Source organism: Mustela lutreola, chromosome 8, assembly GCF_030435805.1.
Source record: "Mustela lutreola isolate mMusLut2 chromosome 8, mMusLut2.pri, whole genome shotgun sequence".
Taxonomy (NCBI): domain Eukaryota; kingdom Metazoa; phylum Chordata; class Mammalia; order Carnivora; family Mustelidae; genus Mustela; species Mustela lutreola.
Genome location: NC_081297.1, coordinates 95156756 through 95165266, shown reverse-complemented (window position 1 = coordinate 95165266; position 8511 = coordinate 95156756).

Genomic DNA, 8511 nt, shown 5'->3' with positions numbered 1-8511 from the left:
CCTTCGGCTCAGGTCATGATCTCAGGGTCCTGGGATCGAGTCCCGCATCGGGTTCTCTGCTCAGCGGGGAGCCTGCTTCCCTCTCTCTCTGCCTGCCTTTCCGTCTACTTGTGATTTCTCTCTGTCAAATAAATAAATAAAATCTTTTAAAAAAATAATAAATAAATAAAAAAAATAAAATATGCCCTAACGGAGTACCTTTCTTAACTCCTCCACCCAGAGGGTGCCTTTTTAAAAACATGAAACAGTGTTTTGCTGCAGCTGGCTTATGGCAGGCTCCCCGGAGGAAAGCTAATTGTGTGCATCTCTTCTCAACTCCACATTGAGTGACATCCAGTTGGTCACTTCTAATTGGCAATGCTTGGAGTACTGACACCATAGAAGTCAGTAAATGCTACAAATCAGGGATTCCTCCCCCCCACCATGCCTTGCCAGACCTAATTTCTAGCACACCACTGAAAAAGACCTAGTGTAGGCTAGAATGGCCCTGACCAGAGCACACATAGTAGAGGCCTCAACAATGTATGATTGGAAGACCCATAGAGCTGGAAGTGCTCTTTTGGTAAGTGTAGGCAGCTTGGAGATGGCCGTATCAAAATGAGATTGCAGTTGACTCTTGGATAACACAGTCCACAACTTATTAGAGTTTGTGGGGAGGGGCTGAGGGAGAAGGAGAGAGTTACAAGCAGACTCCACACTGAGCTCAGAGCCTGACGCAGGATTGGATTCCACAACCCTGAGATCATGACCTGAGCCGAAACCAAGAGTCAGGTACTCAACCAACTGTGCCACCCAGGCACCTCGACCCTGTATTTTTCTTACAATTTTTTTTTTAATTTAAAGATTTTATTTATTTGACAGAGAGCACAAGCAGGCAGAGAGGCAGGCAGAGAGAGAGGAAGGGAAACAGGCTCCTTGCTGAGTGGAGAGCCCAACGTGGGGCACAATCCTAGGACCCTGGGATCGACCCTGGGATCATGACCTGAGCCGAAGGCAGAGGCTCCAACCCACTGAGCCACCCAGGCGCCCCTCTTACAATTTTCTTAATAACAATTTCCTTTTTTCTAGCTTACTATATTACAAGAATAGAGAAAATAATACATACGACATACAAAAAATGTGTTGACTATGTTAATGATAAGGTTTCCAGTCAACTGTAGGCTATTAGTAGTTAAGGTCTGGGGGAGTCAAAAGTTCTATGTGGATCTTCGTGGGGTATTGGCACCCCTGTCCCTTGCATTGTTCAAGGGTCAGCTGTATCGATAGTCGTGACTTAGAAACTGTTCAGGACAGCGGAGAGATACTCAGTCCAACTCTAGAAGTGACTAAGAGGTAAATCAGTTGACTTCTTAAAGTAAGCCCTGGGGTGCAAGTGGACAGACTTATTCCCCTAGTGAGCTGGGACAAGGCCCCCAAATACCCCTGGGCTGGGGGTTGGGCTGGAGTTGGACAGTGAACTTTGGCTTGCAGGCCATTTTTGACTCTGAGGAAAAACACATATTTGAGCAGGAGAAATGTCCTGTGGTTCAACAGAACTGATTCCATGCCTCAGTTCCCCCGTGCTGAGAAGGAAAGCAATACCTGCTAAGCACTTTACAGCCCCAAACCCAACATGGAACCAAGTTAGCAGGCTAAAATGACAACTTGGCGTACACCGAGTAGACTTGGATAGTCCAGAACCAAACAGGCCAAAAGGCCATCCCAGGCCCACACAGAGTTTTGGATCGCACCACCTCAATGGAATGAAGACCATGCCTGCCAGCACTACAAGGAAAGAAAGTACAGGATTTATGGCAAAATAAATGAATGAATGAATGAATGAATATACAAAATTCCCCTCAAATGTCAAACCAGGGCAGCCCTAGGCTGCAACTGTCACATAAGGAGAAGAGCATTGGAAAAGGAAGGAAGAAAGAGAGGGGGAAAAAAAAAAGATGGCCAAGCCTTCTCCCCAAAGGAGGCCTTCACGTAGGTGTCAAAATACAAAATGAAAGCCAGCAGTGCCTCTTCCCTTGTGAGAGGAGCCCTGCGTTTTTACCACTCCAGACAGAAAAGGGAAAACCCACATGCCCTTGAGCCTTTTAGGGGGGCAGAGGAAGAAGCCTATCCAGCAGGCGCAAGTGCAGTGTCTTTAAAGCAGAACTATGCGCTCTTCCTGGCACCCAGCAGAGTGGAGAGAGCCAGAAGCAGTGAGGCAAGGGAGGCTTGAGGACAAATCATAGCACAATGGGGCTCAGGAGATGCTGACTCAGTGCCCAACCAGACAGACTGCAAATATAACATAGGAGAAAGTCCTTTATCAAATTTTACAAAGGGCTCATCACACAGGTCCTTTCCATTATCCCTCCATTAGAGAAATAAAATGTCTTATATTAGACATGAAGATATTTCTGCAAAAAAGACATCCAAATGGCCAATAGACAGATGAAAAAGTGCTCAACATCACTCGGCATCAGGGAAATACAATAAAAACCACTCACACCAGTCAGAATAGCTAAAATTAACAAGTCAGGAAATGACAGATGCTGGCGAGGATGCGGAGAAAGGGGAACCCTCCTACACTGTTGGTGGGAATGCAAGCTGGTGCAGCCACTCTGGAAAACAGCATGGAGATTCCTCAGAAAGTTGAAAATAGAGCTACCCTATGACCCAGCAATCGCACTACTGGATATTTACCCTAAAGATACAAATGTAGTGATCTGAAGGGGCACTTGCACCCGAATGTTTATAACAGTAAAATCCGCAATTGCCAAACTATGGAAAGAACAGATGAATGGATAAAGAAGAGGTGGTATATATATATACAATGGAATACTATGCAGCCATCAAAAGAAATGAAATTTTGCCATTTGCAATGATGTGGATGAAACTAGAGGGTAATGCTAAGCGAAATAAGTCAACCAGAGAAAGACAATTATCATACGATCTCCCTGATATGAGGAATTTGAGAGGCAGGGCAGGGAGTTGTGGGGGAAAGGGAGGGGAAAAATGAAACAAGATAGGATCAGGAGGGAGAAAAACTGTAAGAGACTCTTAATCTCACAAAACAGACTGAGAGTTGCTGGGGGATGGGTGGGAGGGATGGGGTGACTGGGTTGTGGACACTGAGGAGGGTATGTGCTATGGAGAGTGCTGTGAAATGTGTAAGCCTGATGATCCAGACCTGTACCCCTGGGGCAAATAATACGTTATATGTTATAAAAAATGTCTTATAGATCATTAACCACATCATTCTGTACCTGGGGGTAACAGAACAACATCAGGCTAAAGTGTGCTTATCAGTTTGTTCCAGATATAGTGAAAATCAAGTATCTCTACAAGTGTACTAGGTACCCATGGCATTTTGAGTCAGGTGGCTGTTTAGGAACATTTCTGTTGAGCAAAAAGAAGTAGGCAGATGGTAGATGTAGGCAGATGGTAGGTAGATGGTAGATGGTGCTGGTAGATGTTTAACGACCAACTCCTAGTTGGGGGAGTTCTGTTTGCACTGTTTAACGATTTCTGGGGTAGAAAAACTCCCACCGTGGTCAATTTAGGCAACCAACATTTTTGAAAATTTAAAAATTGGCTCTTACAACACATATGACCCACCTTCACACCACTGGGTAATCTGTATAGAATAAGAATAGGCAATATGTTAGGAGCCTTTCAGGTGAGAGTAAATACCCAAGTAAAATTGGTGTAAAGAATCATGAGAGAGAAAGCTAAAGGGGCTTGACAATGTCATTAAAGACATTTAAAGTCATTGAAGACAGAATGCTTCCTTCCTTCTGCTCTACCATTCTCAGTAGGTTGGGTTTTGCCCTTGGCTTATCCTCTCATAAACATCCCAAACAGTAAACTCATTTGTCTTTTCTTTGAAAAAAAAAAAAAATTAAAAAGCCACAAACCATTCTGTTAAATTTTTCTTCAAAATAAATTTAAAAGTACCTTATATTATTTGTGTTCCCAAGTGTGAGTCTTTGGCTTTTCATATGTTTCTTTCGCCTTCAACTCCAATTACCAAGTAGCTGTTTTTTTTTTTTTAAATACCTTCACTTCTGTTTCACTTGATTTCACTGAGATTCATGTGTAGTCATAGTAATAGTTCATTTATGGTTTAACTGAAAACAGACAGTTGTTACATGGCTTAGCTACACAGTTGCTTCTGACTAATCATGGCCCACATGACTTAGGTCCCATTTCATTGATTTTTCATATTCTGCTAGAATGAATACTTAAATTAACAAACTGAGTTTTCCACCATCAGTTTTCTTTTCCAGGTAAGTGGAAACCCCAACAGAAGAGTGATGATAAAAGTCTACGTTCTGAAGTATTTCGTGTCTCCTGTTTTTAGACCATTCCTTCCTAAGAAATATTTGAAGGGCGAATATTTCCCTTTGGGGTGAGTAGAGAAGTACCTCTACCACCTATGTCCCTTCCATTCAAGTCTCTGCTTCCAATTGTTCCTTCTCCCTTGAGTCTGTAAGATCTTAGCAGAATTTAAAAAAAATCTAAAGGAGGAAAACAATGCCACAATTTGAGAGTAGGATTAAAAACCTGTTTCTACTGTTAACACATGGCAATAGCTGCCAAGTAACTTGAAAGATGGAAAAATCCATCGGGTTAGCAATGGCTAAAGTAAAATAACCATAGAAAACCTTTGTTAAGGGTTTCTCATGTATTCAGAAACCCACTGAATGATTTACATGAATTTGGGCTCATTTTAGTACTACAAACAATTCTAGATGTTAGGATTAGACATGTTAGACATGTTAGTCTTATGTGTCAACCTAGCTAGTTGTAGTACCTAGTTATTTCTCAAACACTAATGTAGATGTTGTTGTGAAGGTACTTTGTACTAGTTATTTCTCAAACACTAATGTAGATGTTGTTGTGAAGGTACTTTGTGGATGTGATTAACATCTACGATCAACTGATTTTAAATAAAGAGTATCCTTGATAGTATCGGTGGGCCTCATCCAATCAGTTAAAGGTGTTAAGAACAAAAAAATGAACCTTCCTAGAGAAGAAATTCTGCTTTAAGACTACAGCTTCAAAGCCTGCCTGCTGGCCCATCCTATAGATTTCATAAACGACAACACCAATACCCGAGTTTCCAGCCTGCCTGCCCTATACATTTCAGGCTTGTCAGTCCCTTCAATGGCCTAAGCCACCTCCTCCTCCAAATATTATCATCATCCCATTATTAGGGTTCCAGTGATCCCTCATACAGGTGGGCACTGCCATGTTCCCCATCTTAAAAATGGGGAAGCTGTGGTTTGAGAATAATTTGCTGGGTTAAACAGGGTTAAGCAGAACCTGAACTTCAACACAGAAGTTGACTTCGGAAACTTTGAAAGTGACCATCATATTATTTGTGACTAAGGAAAACTTTGCTGTCTGGATATACACTGGAAGGTTGTGCCTAATTTTCACTAATGTTTATTTTTTAAAGACTTTTATCTCTTTATTTTAGAAAGAGAACAGGAGTGGGGAGGGGGTAGAGACAGAGGGACAGAGAATCTCCAGCAGACTCCCTGCTGAGTGTGGAACCCACACGGGACTCAATTCCAGGACCCTGAGATCACAACCTGAGCCAAAATCAAGAGTTGGGTGCTTAACTGACTGAGTCACCCAGGCGCCCCATAATTTTCACTCGTGTTTAAAGAGCTACTCAAGGAGAATGCATCTGCCCGGAGAATCAGAGAGCCCAGCAGTGTAAATGAATCTAGACAGATGTACAGAATATACAACTATTCTTCTCAGCTATGGTACAGCCCGTCTCTCTCCCATACAGCTCCTCACACCTACTCCGCTGCCCCGCTCTTTGGCATGTCCTCATCTTAGCAACCTCAGAGTCCCACTAGTAGAATCCAGTCTTTATTTTTTAAGAGACCTGCTTTGGAAGACACAACAGGGAAGCAGCCTAGAGGGGATGCATTCAAAATTCCCTTAGAGGAGTTTTAATCTATATCTAGCTGCTGTGGGCAAATAGCCGGAGCTACTCTATAGACTGCCTGCTGAAAACCAGATGATGTTCTCCCAATCCTGAAGCCAGATACACCCATCCCTGCAGAGCCCAGAGACTGTTGGCAGTCTTTTCCTGCAGAACTAAAATCATACATTCTTCAAATTATAGGTGATTCCTAGTCATAGAGCCCCTAACTCAGGATTGATGGGCAGTTTTTATTTTTTTAAGATTTTTTTTTTTTTTAATTTGACAGGTAGAGATCACAAGTAGGCAGAGAGAGAGAGAGAGAGAGGGAAGCAGGCTCCCCACTGAGCAGAGAGCCCGATGTGGGCTCGATCCCAGGACCCCGAGATCATGACCTGAGCCGAAGGCAGTGGTTTAACTCACTGAGCCACCCAGGTGCCCCTGATGGGCAGTTTTTAAAAGCAATCTTTGAAAGAGACTTCTTCTACAAAAGAATATAGAACTTTTGAACACAAGTGTTCAGCTAAACAAAAAAGTTCAGAATGGTCCAGATTGTAGGAAACCAAGAAATTAGAGACGGTCCGAGGGAAATGAGAGAGGCCTCAAGTAAATTTAACCCAACGTCAATTTAACTGCCTCCGTACCAGGAGCATAGGAACCTTTACTTTTAGGGCAAGTCTGGATTGCACTGTATGAAAAGGGCCATGAATTCTTGGAGCAGAATGGTACAAGAAACAGAAATGAGAGAAAGGCCTGGGTAAGTGTGGGCAGCACAATCACCACTTTGGGGTGGGGCCTGATTTTCTAAAATGACACCATTTGTAAAAAGGGTTTCAAATACTATTTTGACTGGTGATTGCATGTCCGTAAAGAGTATTAATTATTTTGGGACTACCTCCAATGTTTAGATGCTCCGTCTTTGGAACACACTGATTGATTAGTTAATCTACAGCTGCTCCTGGTGCTTGGCAATTGTCCCCGTCTTGTTGCTAGGAGATCAAGACAGCTCCAAACCGGCCTGTGTGACAGGCATCGTGAAGAGGTGGTGGGTTCTGCCGACGAGCCACAGTGCCATCAAGTGGTCACTCTGCAAAACGGTTCGACGGAGTGGGTTTGTGTCCCCTGTTCTCTAATTAGACCACTCAGGTTGTCTCTGTTCCAGACAAATTAGCCGGTTAGCTGAACCTCAGGGAATGGTGTATTCTCTCCATCCTCTTCTCATACAGTGAGGGGTTTTTTCCTTCCATAAATGAATGATGCCACAAGCAAGCAGGAGGGTGAAGTTAAAAGAATGTTGGATGGGTTGGTAGACAGCATTTTAGTTCATCCTTACTCTGACCTCTCTTGGTTGTAATTTCTTCCCCTAAACAAGGAAGGGCATAGACAAGGTCTCTCAATGTCCTTTCTATCCCCAAATCCCTAATTCTTTGCTGCTTTTACATGCAGTTGTTCCAGAGCTTATCCTTGTGGCTGATCCTGGTCAGGGAGCTCCCACAGACCTTGGTGCTGTGGCTTCACGGTGAGTTTGAGCAGGTGGCAGCAAGGGTGGCGGGGGTGGCGGGGGCGGGAAGGGAAGGATCGTGCCCACCACCAGAAGCCAAAACCACAAACTTCTCTGGCAAATGACTCTGCTTGCACATGTTTGATGGGAGTCCCCCTGGGTAAGCCTGTCCTTCCTAAGCAAGGAATTCTGGCCCAGGGAAGCTGCTCCAGGAGTCTTGGGTAAAATCCTGTGATATAAGGTCAATGGGAAAGCCATTCTGAGCGGGATGTGCTCACAGACTCAGAGCAGCAGGCTGGCTGGACTCGGAGTCCGGCTCAGAGTCATTCCACCTCAAAGGATTCACCCCCGTCCCCTCCTCTGACAGTCTCTGGGAGCCAGATAGGAGGACTGGCTCTATTCTGCACCCGCCCCCCACTACCTTTCTACAGCTGTTTGGAGGCCCCACGAATCCAGATTCATCCATCAAGCTGGGAGACTGGGTCCTTTATCATTCTCTCCAACAACCTGCCTCCTTGTGGCTTTAACTCTTTCTTGCCAGGCAGGTATGAGTTATTGTGAATGTTGTGCTGTCCTGCTGGGACTTCTGCAGATCTTCATCAATCTGTATACAATATTCAGGTTCCTCTGATTTCAGAATCAAGTGAGACAACAGGAATCCTGAATATTAAGCCAGCCTGAACCAAAATACAGCGAATTACCAAAATGCTAAAAGAGTACAGCTGAATATGATTTGGTTGACACTTTTGTCATTATTTGGGGGATTCTATTAAAAAAACCCTACTTTCTATAAGAGGTCTTATGAGACTGTGTCACTGAATTTCCACCTACTGGGGTAAACTCACAGAACATTCAAGACAGAATGGACCGTAGTACTCATCTTTTAGTTTAACTTGAGACCTAAAAATATATATCAAAATAAAATTGAGATGAATTATATTTAACTTTTTACAATCTAACTTCAAAAAATATGCCATCTAAAGGGACCAAAATAAAAGTATGCACCCCCAAATGGACAAAAATACAAGGGTCTTCTTTTTTAACAGGTCTGAACCTCAGAATCCAAGAGCCAATGAAATAACTGTCTAGCTCA